The sequence below is a fragment of the Lissotriton helveticus genome, chromosome 4_1 (assembly GCF_964261635.1).
Source record: "Lissotriton helveticus chromosome 4_1, aLisHel1.1, whole genome shotgun sequence".
In the NCBI taxonomy this organism is placed as follows: domain Eukaryota; kingdom Metazoa; phylum Chordata; class Amphibia; order Caudata; family Salamandridae; genus Lissotriton; species Lissotriton helveticus.
This window is the reverse complement of record NC_136063.1, coordinates 1,473,288,003-1,473,305,820: the sequence shown is the minus strand read 5'-3', so window position 1 is coordinate 1,473,305,820 and position 17,818 is coordinate 1,473,288,003. Positions and strand designations below refer to the sequence as shown.

At 30.4% G+C, this 17,818-nt stretch overlaps 11 non-coding genes across 11 annotated transcripts; all 11 read right to left on the bottom strand.

Moving 5' to 3' along the window:
* Positions 1 to 703: 703 nt before the first annotated feature.
* On the bottom strand, positions 704 to 776 carry TRNAT-CGU (transfer RNA threonine (anticodon CGU)). Its single transcript has one exon. It is a non-coding gene; the product is annotated as a tRNA-Thr (tRNA).
* Positions 777 to 3,751: 2,975 nt separating this feature from the next.
* Positions 3,752 to 3,824, bottom strand: TRNAT-CGU (transfer RNA threonine (anticodon CGU)). Its single transcript has one exon. It is a non-coding gene; the product is annotated as a tRNA-Thr (tRNA).
* Positions 3,825 to 8,825: 5,001 nt separating this feature from the next.
* On the bottom strand, positions 8,826 to 8,898 carry TRNAT-CGU (transfer RNA threonine (anticodon CGU)). The gene has a single exon. It is a non-coding gene; the product is annotated as a tRNA-Thr (tRNA).
* A 437-nt stretch (positions 8,899 to 9,335) lies between these two features.
* On the bottom strand, positions 9,336 to 9,409 carry TRNAT-AGU (transfer RNA threonine (anticodon AGU)). The gene has a single exon. It is a non-coding gene; the product is annotated as a tRNA-Thr (tRNA).
* A 1,446-nt stretch (positions 9,410 to 10,855) lies between these two features.
* Positions 10,856 to 10,928, bottom strand: TRNAT-CGU (transfer RNA threonine (anticodon CGU)). The gene has a single exon. It is a non-coding gene; the product is annotated as a tRNA-Thr (tRNA).
* A 942-nt stretch (positions 10,929 to 11,870) lies between these two features.
* Positions 11,871 to 11,943, bottom strand: TRNAT-CGU (transfer RNA threonine (anticodon CGU)). The gene has a single exon. It is a non-coding gene; the product is annotated as a tRNA-Thr (tRNA).
* Positions 11,944 to 13,396: 1,453 nt separating this feature from the next.
* Positions 13,397 to 13,470, bottom strand: TRNAT-AGU (transfer RNA threonine (anticodon AGU)). The gene has a single exon. It is a non-coding gene; the product is annotated as a tRNA-Thr (tRNA).
* A 430-nt stretch (positions 13,471 to 13,900) lies between these two features.
* Positions 13,901 to 13,973, bottom strand: TRNAT-CGU (transfer RNA threonine (anticodon CGU)). The gene has a single exon. It is a non-coding gene; the product is annotated as a tRNA-Thr (tRNA).
* Positions 13,974 to 14,916: 943 nt separating this feature from the next.
* Positions 14,917 to 14,989, bottom strand: TRNAT-UGU (transfer RNA threonine (anticodon UGU)). The gene has a single exon. It is a non-coding gene; the product is annotated as a tRNA-Thr (tRNA).
* Positions 14,990 to 15,426: 437 nt separating this feature from the next.
* TRNAT-AGU (transfer RNA threonine (anticodon AGU)) lies at positions 15,427 to 15,503 on the bottom strand. The gene has a single exon. It is a non-coding gene; the product is annotated as a tRNA-Thr (tRNA).
* A 1,443-nt stretch (positions 15,504 to 16,946) lies between these two features.
* Positions 16,947 to 17,019, bottom strand: TRNAT-CGU (transfer RNA threonine (anticodon CGU)). Its single transcript has one exon. It is a non-coding gene; the product is annotated as a tRNA-Thr (tRNA).
* Positions 17,020 to 17,818: the final 799 nt, after the last annotated feature.

Sequence of the window (17,818 nt, the reverse complement as noted above, 5' to 3'; positions counted from 1 at the left end):
CATCTACGTCTTTCTCACTGATACGTTTTCTTTCCAATTTTGCAATAACAGTATTCTCTCTATAATCTTGAAAATACTTGGGTTTTTATGAGGTTTAAGATGATCTGTTCAACAGTAAGATGAATCAGACTTTTATATTTTAATTGTATCAGTATAGGACCTAATGAAATTGATTTGGTATATAACAAAGAGAAAAGCAAGGCATTACTGAGAGTTGTACTCAGGATCTCCTGTTTACTAGACAGGTGCTTTAACCAGCTAAGCCACAGCACCCCCTTGAGTCATAAATGAGAAAGAATTTTCTTTATGGTGTTCAAGAGAATATTGTTTTTTATTTTTATATTCTTTTCTAAGTTCACAGACTTCTCTACTCAAAAACTTTAGATGAAGATGCTTCACTTATTCAAAAACACCTCTCTAATTTGAAGTTGACCCTATTCATAGAATTATAAAATATACCTTGCTGAAGAATGGATTAGTTGTATTCAACAATAGAGTGATCATTCGGCTCTATCTTGTTTTTTGTCAATTTTTTTTTTGCTATTTCAGTCAATGCATTTCTATAAAAATCTTCACAATACCAAGTGTTTTATTTCATTTTATGATAACTTATTCTAAAGTTCATAGAACCAGACATTTATTCCTAAATTGTATTCAACACTTGTTTGATAAAAATTATTTTTAAAGCATGGAGAAAACAGTTAGGTGCTGCTGAGATTTGAACTCAGGATTTCCTGTTTACGAGACAGGCGCTTTAACCACTAAGCCACAGCACCAACTTCGATAACAAAAAATACATAAATAATTTATTGTTGATGATGAAAATTTGTTTCCTGCTATAAATTCTGCTTTATATGTACTGTAATCTTAAACACAAAAATATACTCAATCACTAAACAAGTATTGATATGTGTTAATAAACAGGTACTCTTATAAAACCCAATTTCATTTCTTAAATACTTTACAATTTTATTTTCATGAAGGCATTAATATTGCTCAAATTGAGGTAGTAATGTCATCTACGTCTTTCTCATTGACACGTTTTCTTTCCATTTTGCAATAACAGTATTCTCTCTATAATCTTGAAAATACTTTGGTTTTTATGAGGTTTAAGATGATCTGTTCAACAGTAAGATGAATCAGACTTTTATATTTTAATTGTATCAGAATAGGACCTAATGAAATTGATTTGTTATATGACAAAGAGAAAAGCAAGGCGTTACTGAGAGTTGTACTCAGGATCTCCTGTTTACTAGACAGGCGCTTTAACCAGCTAAGCCACAGCACCCCCTAGAGTCATAAATGAGAAAGAATTTTCTTTATGGTGTTCAAGAGAATATTGTTTTTTCATTTTTATATTCTTTTCTAAGTTCACAGACTTCTCTACTCAAACACTTTAGATGAAGATGCTTCACTTGTTCACAAACACCTCTCTAATTTGAAGTTTACCCTATTCATAGATTTTTTAAATATACCTTGCTGAAGAATGGATTAGTTGTATTCAACAATAGAGTGATCATACGGCTCTATCTTGTTCTTTGTCATTTTCTTTTCGCTATTTCAGTCAATGCATTCCTACAAAAATCTTCACAATACCAAGTACTTTTTTTTAATTTTAAGATAACTTATTCCAAAGTTTATAGAACCAGACGTGTATTCTTAAATAGTATTTAACACTTGTTTGATGAAAATTATTCCTAAAGCATGGAGAAAACAGTTAGGTGCTGCTCAGATTTGAACTCAGGATCTTCTGTATACGAGACAGGCGCTTTAACCACTAATCCACAGCACCAACGTCAATAACAAAAAATACATAAATAATTTATTGTTGATGATGAAAATTTGTTTCATACTATAAATTCTTCTTTATATGTACTGTAATCTTAAACACAAAAAGATACTCAATCACTAAACAAGTATTGATATGTTTTAATAAACAGGTACTCTTATAAAACCCAATTTAATTTCTTAAATACTTTACAATTTCATTTTCATGAAGGCATTAATATTGCTCAAATTGAGGTAGTAATGTCATCTACGTCTTTCTCATTGACACGTTTTCTTTCCATTTTGCAATAACAGTATTCTCTCTATAATCTTGAAAATACTTGGGTTTTTATGAGGTTTAAGATGATCTGTTCAACAGTAAGATGAATCAGACTTTTATATTTTAATTGTATTAGAATAGGACCTAATGAAATTGATTTGTTATATGACAAAGAGAAAAGCAAGGCGTTACTGAGAGTTGTACTCAGGATCTCCTGTTTACTAGACAGGCGCTTTAACCAGCTAAGCCACAGCACCCCCTTGAGTCATAAATGAGAAAGAATTTTCTTTATGGTGTTCAAGAGAATATTGTTTTTTCATTTTTATATTCTTTTCTAAGTTCACAGACTTCTCTACTCAAACACTTTAGATGAAGATGCTTCACTTGTTCACAAACACCTCTCTAATTTGAAGTTTACCCTATTCATAGATTTTTAAAATATACCTTGCTGAAGAATGGATTAGTTGTATTCAACAATAGAGTGATCATACGGCTCTATCTTGTTCTTTGTCATTTTCTTTTCGCTATTTCAGTCAATGCATTCCTACAAAAATCTTCACAATACCAAGTACTTTTTTTTAATTTTAAGATAACTTATTCCAAAGTTCATAGAACCAGACGTGTATTCTTAAATAGTATTTAACACTTGTTTGATGAAAATTATTCCTAAAGCATGGAGAAAACAGTTAGGTGCTGCTCAGATTTGAACTCAGGATCTTCTGTATACGAGACAGGCGCTTTAACCACTAATCCACAGCACCAACGTCAATAACAAAAAATACACAAATAATTTATTGTTGATGATGAAAATTTGTTTCATGCTATAAATTCTTCTTTATATGTACTGTAATCTTAAACACAAAAAGATACTCAATCACTAAACAAGTATTGATATGTTTTAATAAACAGGTACTCTTATAAAACCCAATTTCATATTTTAAATACTTTACAATTTTATTTTCATGAAGGCATTAATATTGCTCAAATCAAGGTAGTAATGTCATCTATGTCTTTCTCATTGACACGTTTTCTTTCCATTTTGCAATAACAGTATTCTCTCTATAATCTTGAAAATACTTGGGTTTTTATGAGGTTTAAGATGATCTGTTCAACAGTAAGATGAATCAGACTTTTATATTTTAATTGTATCAGAATAGGACCTAATGAAATTGATTTGTTATATAACAAAGAGAAAAGCAAGGCGTTACTGAGAGTTGTACTCAGGATCTCCTGTTTACTAGACAGGCGCTTTAACCAGCTAAGCCACAGCACCCCCTTGAGTCATAAATGAGAAAGAATTTTCTTTATGGTGTTCAAGAGAATATTGTTTTTTCATTTTTATATTCTTTTCCAAGTTCACAGACTTCTCTACTCAAAAACTTTAGATGAAGATGCTTCACTTATTCAAAAACACCTCTCTAATTTGAAGTTTACCCTATTCATAGAATTATAAAATATACCTTGCTGAAGAATGGATTAGTTGTATTCAACAATAGAGTGATCATTCGGCTCTATCTTGTTTTTTGTCATTTTTTTTTTTGCTATTTCAGTCAATGCATTTCTATAAAAATCTTCACAATACCAAGTGTTTTATTTCATTTTATGATAACTTATTCTAAAGTTCATAGAACCAGACATTTATTCTTAAATTGTATTCAACACTTGTTTGATAAAAATTATTTTTAAAGCATGGAGAAAAGAGTTAGGTGCTGCTGAGATTTGAACTCAGGATTTCCTGTTTACGAGACAGGCGCTTTAACCACTAAGCCACAGCACCAACTTCAATAACAAAAAATACATAAATAATTTATTGTTGATGATGAAAATTTGTTTCCTGCTATTAATTCTGCTTTATATGTACTGTAATCTTAAACACAAAAATATACTCAATCACTAAACAAGTATTGATATGTGTTAATAAACAGGTACTCTTATAAAACCCAATTTCATTTCTTAAATACTTTACAATTTTATTTTCATGAAGGCATTAATATTGCTCAAATTGAGGTAGTAATGTCATCTACGTCTTTCTCATTGACACGTTTTCTTTCCATTTTGCAATAACAGTATTCTCTCTATAATCTTGAAAATACTTGGGTTTTTATGAGGTTTAAGATGATCTGTTCAACAGTAAGATGAATCAGACTTTTATATTTTAATTGTATCGGAATAGGACCTAATGAAATTGATTTGTTATATGACAAAGAGAAAAGCAAGGCGTTACTGAGAGTTGTACTCAGGATCTCCTGTTTACTAGACAGGCGCTTTAACCAGCTAAGCCAAAGCACCGCCTTGAGTCTTGACTTAGAAAGACTTTTCTTTATGGTGTTCAAGAGAATATTGTTTTTTCATTTTTATATTCTTTGCTAAATTCACAGACTTCTCTACTCAAACACTTTAGATGAAGATGCTTCACTTGTTCACAAACACCTCTCTAATTTGAAGTTTACCCTATTCATAGATTTTTAAAATATACCTTGCTGAAGAATGGATTAGTTGTATTCAACAATAGAGTGATCATACGGCTCTATCTTGTTCTTTGTCATTTTCTTTTCGCTATTTCAGTCAATGCATTCCTACAAAAATCTTCACAATACCAAGTATTTTTTTTTATTTTAAGATAACTTATTCTAAAGTTCATAGAACCAGACGTGTATTCTTAAATTGTATTCAACACTTGTTTGATGAAAATTATTCCTAAAGCATGGAGAAAACAGTTAGGTACTGCTAAGATTTGAACTCAGGATCTTCTGTTTACGAGACAGGCACTTTAACCACTAATCCACAGCACCAACGTCAATAACAAAAAATACATAAATAATTTATTGTTGATGATGAAAATTTGTTTCGTGCTATAAATTCTTCTTTATATGAACTGTAATCTTAAACCCAAAAAGATACTCAATCACTAAACAAGTATTGATATGTTTTAATAAACAGGTACTCTTATAAAACCCAATTTCATTTCTTAAATACTTTACAATTTTATTTTCATGAAGGCATTAATATTGCTCAAATCAAGGTAGTAATGTCATCTACGTCTTTCTCATTGACACGTTTTCTTTCCATTTTGCAATAACAGTATTCTCTCTATAATCTTGAAAATACTTGGGTTTTTATGAGGTTTAAGATGATCTGTTCAACAGTAAGATGAATCAGACTTTTATATTTTAATTGTATCAGAATAGGACCTAATGAAATTGATTTGTTATATAACAAAGAGAAAAGCAAGGCGTTACTGAGAGTTGTACTCAGGATCTCCTGTTTACTAGACAGGCGCTTTAACTAGCTAAGCCACAGCACCCCCTTGAGTCATAAATGAGAAAGAATTTTCTTTATGGTGTTCAAGAGAATATTGTTTTTTCATTTTTATATTCTTTTCCAAGTTCACAGACTTCTCTACTCAAAAACTTTAGATGAAGATGCTTCACTTATTCAAAAACACCTCTCTAATTTGAAGTTTACCCTATTCATAGAATTATAAAATATACCTTGCTGAAGAATGGATTAGTTGTATTCAACAATAGAGTGATCATTCGGCTCTATCTTGTTTTTTGTCATTTTTTTTTTGATATTTCAGTCAATGCATTTCTATAAAAATCTTCACAATACCAAGTGTTTTATTTCATTTTATGATAACTTATTCTAAAGTTCATAGAACCAGACATTTATTCTTAAATTGTATTCAACACTTGTTTGATAAAAATTATTTTTAAAGCATGGAGAAAAGAGTTAGGTGCTGCTCAGATTTGAAATCAGGATTTCCTGTTTACGAGACAGGCGCTTTAACCACTAAGCCACAGCACCAACTTCAATAACAAAAAATACATAAATAATTTATTGTTGATGATGAAAATTTGTTTCCTGCTATAAATTCTGCTTTATATGTACTGTAATCTTAAACACAAAAATATACTCAATCACTAAACAAGTATTGATATGTGTTAATAAACAGGTACTCTTATAAAACCCAATTTCATTTCTTAAATACTTTACAATTTTATTTTCATGAAGGCATTAATATTGCTCAAATTGAGGTAGTAATGTCATCTACGTCTTTCTCATTGACACGTTTTCTTTCCATTTTGCAATAACAGTATTCTCTCTATAATCTTGAAAATACTTGGGTTTTTATGAGGTTTAAGATGATCTGTTCAACAGTAAGATGAATCAGACTTTTATATTTTAATTGTATCGGAATAGGACCTAATGAAATTGATTTGTTATATGACAAAGAGAAAAGCAAGGCGTTACTGAGAGTTGTACTCAGGATCTCCTGTTTACTAGACAGGCGCTTTAACCAGCTAAGCCAAAGCACCGCCTTGAGTCTTGACTTAGAAAGACTTTTCTTTATGGTGTTCAAGAGAATATTGTTTTTTCATTTTTATATTCTTTGCTAAATTCACAGACTTCTCTACTCAAACACTTTAGATGAAGATGCTTCACTTGTTCACAAACACCTCTCTAATTTGAAGTTTACCCTATTCATAGATTTTTAAAATATACCTTGCTGAAGAATGGATTAGTTGTATTCAACAATAGAGTGATCATACGGCTCTATCTTGTTCTTTGTCATTTTCTTTTCGCTATTTCAGTCAATGCATTCCTACAAAAATCTTCACAATACCAAGTATTTTTTTTTATTTTAAGATAACTTATTCCAAAGTTCATAGAACCAGACGTGTATTCTTAAATTGTATTCAACACTTGTTTGATGAAAATTATTCCTAAAGCATGGAGAAAACAGTTAGGTACTGCTAAGATTTGAACTCAGGATCTTCTGTTTACGAGACAGGCACTTTAACCACTAATCCACAGCACCAACGTCAATAACAAAAAATACATAAATAATTTATTGTTGATGATGAAAATTTGTTTCCTGCTATAAATTCTGCTTTATATGTACTGTAATCTTAAACACAAAAATATACTCAATCACTAAACAAGTATTGATATGTGTTAATAAACAGGTACTCTTATAAAACCCAATTTCATTTCTTAAATACTTTACAATTTTATTTTCATGAAGGCATTAATATTGCTCAAATCAAGGTAGTAATGTCATCTACGTCTTTCTCATTGACACGTTTTCTTTCCATTTTGCAATAACAGTATTCTCTCTATAATCTTGAAAATACTTGGGTTTTTATGAGGTTTAAGATGATCTGTTCAACAGTAAGATGAATCAGACTTTTATATTTTAATTGTATCTGAATAGGACCTAATGAAATTGATTTGTTATATAACAAAGAGAAAAGCAAGGCGTTACTGAGAGTTGTACTCAGGATCTCCTGTTTACTAGACAGGCGCTTTAACCAGCTAAGCCACAGCACTCCCTTGAGTCATAAATGAGAAAGAATTTTCTTTATGGTGTTCAAGAGAATATTGTTTTTTCATTTTTATATTCTTTGCTAAGTTCACAGACTTCTCTACTCAAACACTTTAGATGAAGATGCGTCACTTGTTCACAAACACCTCTCTAATTTGAAGTTTACCCTATTCATAGATTTTTAAAATATACCTTGCTGAAGAATGGATTAGTTGTATTCAACAATAGAGTGATCATACGGCTCTATCTTGTTCTTTGTCATTTTCTTTTCGCTATTTCAGTCAATGCATTCCTACAAAAATCTTCACAATACCAAGTATTTTTTTTTATTTTAAGATAACTTATTCCAAAGTTCATAGGCCCAGACGTGTATTCTTAAATTGTATTCAACACTTGTTTGATGAAAATTATTCCTAAAGCATGGAGAAAACAGTTAGGTGCTGCTCAGATTTGAACTCAGGATCTTCTGTATACGAGACAGGCGCTTTAACCACTAAGCCACAGAACCAACGTCAACAACAATAAATACATAAATAATTCATTGTTGATGATGAAAATTTGTTTCATGCTATAAATTCTTCTTTATATGTACTGTAATCTTAAACACAAAAGATACTCAATCACTAAACAAGTATTGATATGTTTTAATAAACAGGTACTCTTATAAAACCCAATTTCATTTCTTAAGTACTTTACAATTTTATTTTCATGAAGGCATTAATATTGCTCAAATCAAGGTAGTAATGTCATCTACGTCTTTCTCATTGACACGTTTTCTTTCCATTTTGCAATAGCAGTATTCTCTCTATAATCTTGAAAATACTTGGGTTTTTATGAGGTTTAAGATGATCTGTTCAACAGTAAGATGAATCAGACTTTTATATTTTAATTGTATCAGAATAGGACCTAATGAAATTGATTTGTTATATAACAAAGAGAAAAGCAAGGTGTTACTGAGAGTTGTACTCAGGATCTCCTGTTTACTAGACAGGCGCTTTAACCAGCTAAGCCACAGCACCCCTTGAGTCATAAATGAGAAAGAATTTTCTTTATGGTGTTCAAGAAAATATAGTTTTTTCATTTTTATATTCTTTTCTAAGTTCACAGACTTCTCTACTCAAAAACTTTAGATGAAGACGCTTCACTTATTCAAAAACACCTCTCTAATTTGAAGTTTACCCTATTCATAGAATTTTAAAATATACCTTGCTGAAGAATGGATTAGTTGTATTCAACAATAGAGTGATCATTCGGCTCTATCTTGTTTTTTGTCCTTTTATTTTTTGCTATTTCAGTCAATGCATTTCTATAAAAATCTTCACAATACCAAGTATTTTGTTTCATTTTATGATAACTTATTCTAAAGTTCATAGAACCAGTCGTTTATTCTTAAATTGTATTCAATACTTGTTTGATAAAAATTATTTTTAAAGCATGGAGAAAACAGTTAGGTGCTGCTGAGATTTGAACTCAGGATTTCTTGTTTACGAGACAAGCCCTTTAACCACTAAGCCACAGCACCAACTTCATTAACAAAAAATACATAAATAATTTATTGTTGATGATGAAAATTTGTTTCCTGCTATAAATTCTGCTTTATATGTACTGTAATCTTAAACACAAAAAAAATCAATCACTAAACAAGTATTGATATGTTTTAATAAACAGGTACTCTTATAAAACCCAATTTCATTTCTTAAATACTTTACAATTTTATTTTCATAAAGGCATTAATATTGCTCAAATTGAGGTAGTAATGTCATCTACGTCTTTCTCACTGATACGTTTTCTTTCCAATTTTGCAATAACAGTATTCTCTCTATAATCTTGAAAATACTTGGGTTTTTATGAGGTTTAAGATGACCTGTTCAACAGTAAGATGAATCAGACTTTTATATTTTAATTGTATCAGTATAGGACCTAATGAAATTGATTTGGTATATAACAAAGAGAAAAGCAAGGCGCTGCTGAGAGTTGAACTCAGGATCTCCTGTTTACTAGACAGGCGCTTTAACCAGCTGAGCCACAGCACCGCCTTGAGTCTTGACTTAGAAAGACTTTTCTTTATGGTGTTCAAGAGAATATTGTTTTTTCATTTTTATATTCTTTGCTAAGTTCACAGACTTCTCTACTCAAACACTTTAGATGAAGATGCTTCACTTGTTCACAAAAACCTCTCTAATTTGAAGTTTACCCTATTCATAGATTTTTAAAATATACCTTGCTGAAGAATGGATTAGTTGTATTCAACAATAGAGTGATCATATGGCTCTATCTTGTTCTTTGTCTTTTTCTTTTCGCTATTTCAGTCAATGCATTCCTACAAAAATCTTCACAATACCAAGTATTTTTTTTTATTTTAAGATAACTTATTCCAAAGTTCATAGAACCAGACGTGTATTCTTAAATTGTATTCAACACTTGTTTGATGAAAATTATTCCTAAAGCATGGAGAAAACTGTTAGGTGCTGCTCAGATTTAAACTCAGGATCTTCTGTATACGAGACAGGCGCTTTAACCACTAAGCCACAGCACCAACGTCAGTAACAAAAAATACATAAATAATTTATTGTTGATGATGAAAATTTGTTTCATGCTATAAATTCTTCTTTATATGAACTGTAATCTTAAACACAAAAAGATACTCAATCACTAAACAAGTATTGATATGTTTTAATAAACAGGTACTCTTATAAAACCCAATTTCATTTCTTAAATACTTTACAATTTTATTTTCATGAAGGCATTAATATTGCTCAAATCAAGGTAGTAATGGCATCTACGTATTTCTCATTGACACGTTTTCTTTCCATTTTGCAATAACAGTATTCTCTCTATAATCTTGAAAATACTTGGGTTTTTATGAGGTTTAAGATGATCTGTTCAACAGTAAGATGAATCAGACTTTTATATTTTAATTGTATCAGAATAGGACCTAATGAAATTGATTTGTTATATAACAAAGAGAAAAGCAAGGCGTTACTGAGAGTTGTACTCAGGATCTCCTGTTTACTAGACAGGCGCTTTAACCAGCTAAGCCACAGCACCCCCTTGAGTCATAAATGAGAAAGAATTTTCTTTATGGTGTTCAAGAGAATATTGTTTTTTCATTTTTATATTCTTTTCTAAGTTCACAGACTTCTCTACTCAAAAACTTTAGATGAAGATGCTTCACTTATTCAAAAACACCTCTCTAATTTGAAGTTTACCCTATTCATAGAATTATAAAATATACCTTGCTGAAGAATGGATTAGTTGTATTCAACAATAGAGTGATCATTCGGCTCTATCTTGTTTTTTGTCAATTTTTTTTTTGCTATTTCAGTCAATGCATTTTTATAAAAATCTTCACAATACCAAGTGTTTTATTTCATTTTATGATAACTTATTCTAAAGTTCATAGAACCAGACATTTATTCTTAAATTGTATTCAACACTTGTTTGATAAAAAATATTTTTAAAGCATGGAGAAAACAGTTAGGTGCTGCTGAGATTTGAACTCAGGATTTCCTGTTTACGAGACAGGCGCTTTAACCACTAAGCCACAGCACCAACTTCAATAACAAAAAATACATAAATAATTTTTTGTTGATGATGAAAATTTGTTTCCTGCTATAAATTCTGCTTTATATGTACTGTAATCTTAAACACAAAAATATACTCAATCACTAAACAAGTATTGATATGTGTTAATAAACAGGTACTCTTATAAAACCCAATTTCATTTCTTAAATACTTTACAATTTTATTTTCATGAAGGCATTAATATTGCTCAAAGCAAGGTAGTAATGTCATCTACGTCTTTCTCATTGACACGTTTTCTTTCCATTTTGCAATAACAGTATTCTCTCTATAATCTTGAAAATACTTTGGTTTTTATGAGGTTTAAGATGATCTGTTCAACAGTAAGATGAATCAGACTTTTATATTTTAATTGTATCAGAATAGGACCTAATGAAATTGATTTGTTATATGACAAAGAGAAAAGCAAGGTGTTACTGAGAGTTGTACTCAGGATCTCCTGTTTACTAGACAGGCGCTTTAACCAGCTAAGCCACAGCACCGCCTTGAGTCTTGTCTTAGAAAGACTTTTCTTTATGGTGTTCAAGAGAATATTGTTTTTTCATTTTTATATTCTTTGCTAAGTTCACAGACTTCTCTACTCAAACACTTTAGATGAAGATGCTTCACTTGTTCACAAACACCTCTCTAATTTGAAGTTTACCCTATTCATAGATTTTTAAAATATACCTTGCTGAAGAATGGATTAGTTGTATTCAACAATAGAGTGATCATACAGCTCTATCTTGTTCTTTGTCATTTTCTTTTCGCTATTTCAGTCAATGCATTCCTACAAAAATCTTCACAATACCAAGTATTTTTTTTTTATTTTAAGATAACTTATTCCAAAGTTCATAGAACAGACGTGTATTCTTAAATTGTATTCAACACTTGTTTGATGAAAATTATTCCTAAAGCATGGAGATAACAGTTAGGTGCTGCTCAGATTTGAACTCAGGATCTTCTGTATACGAGACAGGCGCTTTAACCACTAAGCCACAGCACCAACGTGAATAACAAAAAATACATAAATAATTTATTGTTGATGATGAAAATTTGTTTCATGCTATACATTTTTCTTTATATGTACTGTAATCTTAAACACAAAAAGATACTCAATCACTAAACAAGTATTGATATGTTTTAATAAACAGGTACTCTTATAAAACCCAATTTCATTTCTTAAATACTTTACAATTTTATTTTCATGAAGGCATTAATATTGCTCAAAGCAAGGTAGTAATGTCATCTACGTCTTTCTCATTGACACGTTTTCTTTCCATTTTGCAATAACAGTATTCTCTCTATAATCTTGAAAATACTTGGGTTTTTATGAGGTTTAAGATGATCTGTTCAACAGTAAGATGAATCAGACTTTTATATTTTAATTGTATCAGAATAGGACCTAATGAAATTGATTTGTTATATAACAAAGAGAAAAGCAAGGCGTTACTGAGAGTTGTACTCAGGATCTCCTGTTTACTAGACAGGCGCTTTAACCAGCTAAGCCACAGCACTCCCTTGAGTCATAAATGAGAAAGAATTTTCTTTATGGTGTTCAAGAGAATATTGTTTTTTCATTTTTATATTCTTTGCTAAGTTCACAGACTTCTCTACTCAAACACTTTAGATGAAGATGCTTCACTTGTTCACAAACACCTCTCTAATTTGAAGTTTACCCTATTCATAGATTTTTAAAATATACCTTGCTGAAGAATGGATTAGTTGTATTCAACAATAGAGTGATCATACGGCTCTATCTTGTTCTTTGTCATTTTCTTTTCGCTATTTCAGTCAATGCATTCCTACAAAAATCTTCACAATACCAAGTATTTTTTTTTATTTTAAGATAACTTATTCCAAAGTACATAGGCCCAGACGTGTATTCTTAAATTGTATTCAACACTTGTTTGATGAAAATTATTCCTAAAGCATGGAGAAAACAGTTAGGTGCTGCTCAGATTTGAACGCAGGATCTTCTGTATACGAGACAGGCGCTTTAACCACTAAGCCACAGAACCAACGTCAACAACAAAAAATACATAAATAATTTATTGTTGATGATGAAAATTTGTTTCCTGCTATAAATTCTGCTTTATATGTACTGTAATCTTAAACACAAAAAGATACTCAATCACTAAACAAGTATTGATATGTTTTAATAAACAGGTACTCTTATAAAACCCAATTTCATTTCTTAAATACTTTACAATTTTATTTTCATGAAGGCATTAATATTGCTCAAATTGAGGTAGTAATGTCATCTACGTCTTTCTCATTGACACGTTTTCTTTCCATTTTGCAATAACAGTATTCTCTCTATAATCTTAAAAATACTTGTGTTTTTATGAGGTTTAAGATGATCTGTTCAACAGTAAGATGAATCAGACTTTTATATTTTAATTCTATCAGAATAGGACCTAATGAAATTGATTTGGTATATAACAAAGAGAAAAGCAAGGCGCTGCTGAGAGTTGAACTCAGGATCTCCTGTTTACTAGACAGGCGCTTTAACCAGCTAAGCCACAGCACCGCCTTGAGGTTTGTCTTAGAAAGACTTTTCTTTATGGTGTTCAAGAGAATATTGTTTTTTCATTTTTATATTCTTTGCTAAGTTCACAGACTTCTCTACTCAAACACTTTAGATGAAGATGCTTCACTTGTTCACAAACACCTCTCTAATTTGAAGTTTACCCTATTCATAGATTTTTTAAATATACCTTGCTGAAGAATGGATTAGTTGTATTCAACAATAGAGTGATCATACGGCTCTATCTTGTTCTTTGTCATTTTCTTTTCGCTATTTCAGTCAATGCATTCCTACAAAAATCTTCACAATACCAAGTATTTTTTTTTATTTTAAGATAACTTATTCCAAAGTTCATAGAACCAGACGTGTATTCTTAAATTGTATTCAACACTTGTTTGATGAAAATTATTCCTAAAGCATGGAGAAAACAGTTAGGTGCTGCTCAGATTTGAACTCAGGATCTTCTGTATACGAGACAGGCGCTTTAACCACTAAGCCACAGCACCAACATCAATAACAAAAAATACATAAATAATTTATTGTTGATGATGAAAATTTGTTTCATGCTATAAATTCTTCTTTATATGTACTGTAATCTTAAACACAAAAAGATACTCAATCACTAAACAAGTATTGATATGATTTAATAAACAGGTACTCTTATAAAACCCAATTTCATTTCTTAAATACTTTACAATTTTATGTTCATGAAGGCATTAATATTGCTCAAATCAAGGTAGTAATGCCATCTACGTCTTTCTCATTGACACGTTTTCTTTCCATTTTGCAATAACAGTATTCTCTCTATAATCTTGAAAACACTTGGGTTTTTATGAGGTTTAAGATGATCTGTTCAACAGTAAGATGAATCAGACTTTTATATTTTAATTGTATCAGAATAGGACCTAATCAAATTGATTTGTTATATAACAAAGAGAAAAGCAAGGCGCTACTGAGAGTTGTACTCAGGATCTCCTGTTTACTAGACAGGCGCTTTAACCAGCTAAGCCACAGCACCCCCTTGAATCATAAATGAGAAAGAATTGTCTTTATGGTGTTCAAGAGAATATTGTTTTTTTATTTTTATATTCTTTTCTAAGTTCACAGACTTCTCTACTCAAAAACTTTAGATGAAGACGCTTCACTTATTCAAAAACACCTCTCTAATTTGAAGTTTACCCTATTCATAGAATTTTAAAATATACCTTGCTGAAGAATGGATTAGTTGTATTCAACAATAGAGTGATCATTCGGCGCTATCTTGTTTTTTGTCCTTTTATTTTTTGCTATTTCAGTCAATGCATTTCTATAAAAATCTTCACAATACCAAGTATTTTATTTCATTTTATGATAACTTATTCTAAAGTTCATAAAACCAGACATTTATTCTTAAATTGTATTCAACACTTGTTTGATAAAAATTATTTTTAAAGCATGGAGAAAACAGTTAGGTGCTGCTGAGATTTGAACTCAGGATTTCCTGTTTACAAGACAAGCGTTTTAACCACTAAGCCACAGCACCAACTTCAATAACAAAAAATACATAAATAATTTATTGTTGATGATGAAAATTTGTTTTCTGCTATAAATTCTGCTTTATATGTACTGTAATCTTAAACACAAAAAAAACTCAATCACTAAACAAGTATTGGTATGTTTTAATAAACAGGTACTCTTATAAAACCCAATTTCATTTCTTAAATACTTTACAATTTTATTTTCATGAAGGCATTAATATTGCTCAAATTGAGGTAGTAATGTCATCTACGACTTTCTCATTGACACGTTTTCTTTCCATTTTGCAATAACAGTATTCTCTCTATAATCTTGAAAATACTTGTGTTTTTATGAGGTTTAAGATGATCTGTTCAACAGTAAGATGAATCAGACTTTTATATTTTAATTCTATCAGAATAGGACCTAATGAAATTGATTTGGTATATAACAAAGAGAAAAGCAAGGCGCTGCTGAGAGTTGAACTCAGGATCTCCTGTTTACTAGACAGGCGCTTTAACCAGCTAAGCCACAGCATCACCTTGAGGTTTGTCTTAGAAAGACTTTTCTTTATGGTGTTCAAGAGAATATTGTTTTTTCATTTTTATATTCTTTGCTAATTTCACAGACTTCTCTACTCAAACACTTTAGATGAAGATGCTTCACTTGTTCACAAACACCTCTCTAATTTGAAGTTTACCCTATTCATAGATTTTTTAAATATACCTTGCTGAAGAATGGATTAGTTGTATTCAACAATAGAGTGATCATACGGCTCTATCTTGTTCTTTGTCATTTTCTTTTCGCTATTTCAGTCAATGCATTCCTACAAAAATCTTCACAATACCAAGTATTTTTTTTTATTTTAAGATAACTTATTCCAAAGTTCATAGAACCAGACGTGTATTCTTAAATTGTATTTAACACTTGTTTGATGAAAATTATTCCTAAAGCATGGAGAAAACAGTTAGGTGCTGCTCAGATTTGAACTCAGGATCTTCTGTATACGAGACAGGCGCTTTAACCACTAATCCACAGCACCAACGTCAATAACAAAAAATACATAAATAATTTATTGTTGATGATGAAAATTTGTTTCATGCTATAAATTCTTCTTTATATGTACTGTAATCTTAAACACAAAAAGATACTCAATCACTAAACAAGTATTGATATGTTTTAATAAACAGGTACTCTTATAAAACCCAATTTCATTTCTTAAATACTTTACAATTTTATTTTCATGAAGGCATTAATATTGCTCAAATCAAGGTAGTAATGTCATCTACGTCTTTCTCATTGACACGTTTTCTTTCCATTTTGCAATAACAGTATTCTCTCTATAATCTTGAAAATACTTGGGTTTTTATGAGGTTTAAGATGATCTGTTCAACAGTAAGATGAATCAGACTTTTATATTTTAATTGTATCAGAATAGGACCTAATGAAATTGATTTGTTATATAACAAAGAGAAAAGCAAGGCGTTACTGAGAGTTGTACTCAGGATCTCCTGTTTACTAGACAGGCGCTTTAACCAGCTAAGCCACAGCAACCCCTTGAGTCATAAATGAGAAAGAATTTTCTTTATGGTGTTCAAGAGAATATTGTTTTTTCATTTTTATATTCTTTTCTAAGTTCACAGACTTCTCTACTCAAAAACTTTAGATGAAGATGCTTCACTTATTCAAAAACACCTCTCTAATTTGAAGTTTACCCTATTCATAGAATTATAAAATATACCTTGCTGAAGAATGGATTAGTTGTATTCAACAATAGAGTGATCATTCGGCTCTATCTTGTTTTTTGTCAATTTTTTTTTTGCTATTTCAGTCAATGCATTTCTATAAAAATCTTCACAATACCAAGTGTTTTATTTCATTTTATGATAACTTATTCTAAAGTTCATAGAACCAGACATTTATTCTTAAATTGTATTCAACACTTGTTTGATAAAAATTATTTTTAAAGCATGGAGAAAACAGTTAGGTGCTGCTGAGATTTGAACTCAGGATTTCCTGTTTACGAGACAGGCGCTTTAACCACTAAGCCACAGCACCAACTTCAATAACAAAAAATACATAAATAATTTATTGTTGATGATGAAAATTTGTTTCCTGCTATAAATTCTGCTTTATATGTACTGTAATCTTAAACACAAAAATATACTCAATCACTAAACAAGTATTGATATGTGTTAATAAACAGGTACTCTTATAAAACCCAATTTCATTTCTTAAATACTTTACAATTTTATTTTCATGAAGGCATTAATATTGCTCAAATTGAGGTGGTAATGTCATCTATGTCTTTCTCATTGACACATTTTCTTTCCATTTTGCAATAACAGTATTCTCTCTATAATCTTGAAAATACTTGGGTTTTTATGAGGTTTAAGATGATCTGTTCAACAGTAAGATGAATCAGACTTTTATATTTTAATTGTATCAGAATAGGACCTAATGAAATTGATTTGTTATATAACAAAGAGAAAAGCAAGGCGTTACTGAGAGTTGTACTCAGGATCTCCTGTTTACTAGACAGGCGCTTTAACCAGCTAAGCCACAGCACTCCCTTGAGTCATAAATGAGAAAGAATTTTCTTTATGGTGTTCAAGAGAATATTGTTTTTTCATTTTTATATTCTTTGCTAAGTTCACAGACTTCTCTACTCAAACACTTTAGATGAAGATGCTTCACTTGTTCACAAACACCTCTCTAATTTGAAGTTTACCCTATTCATAGATTTTTAAAATATACCTTGCTGAAGAATGGATTAGTTGTATTCAACAATAGAGTGATCATACGGCTCTATCTTGTTCTTTGTCATTTTCTTTTCGCTATTTCAGTCAATGCATTC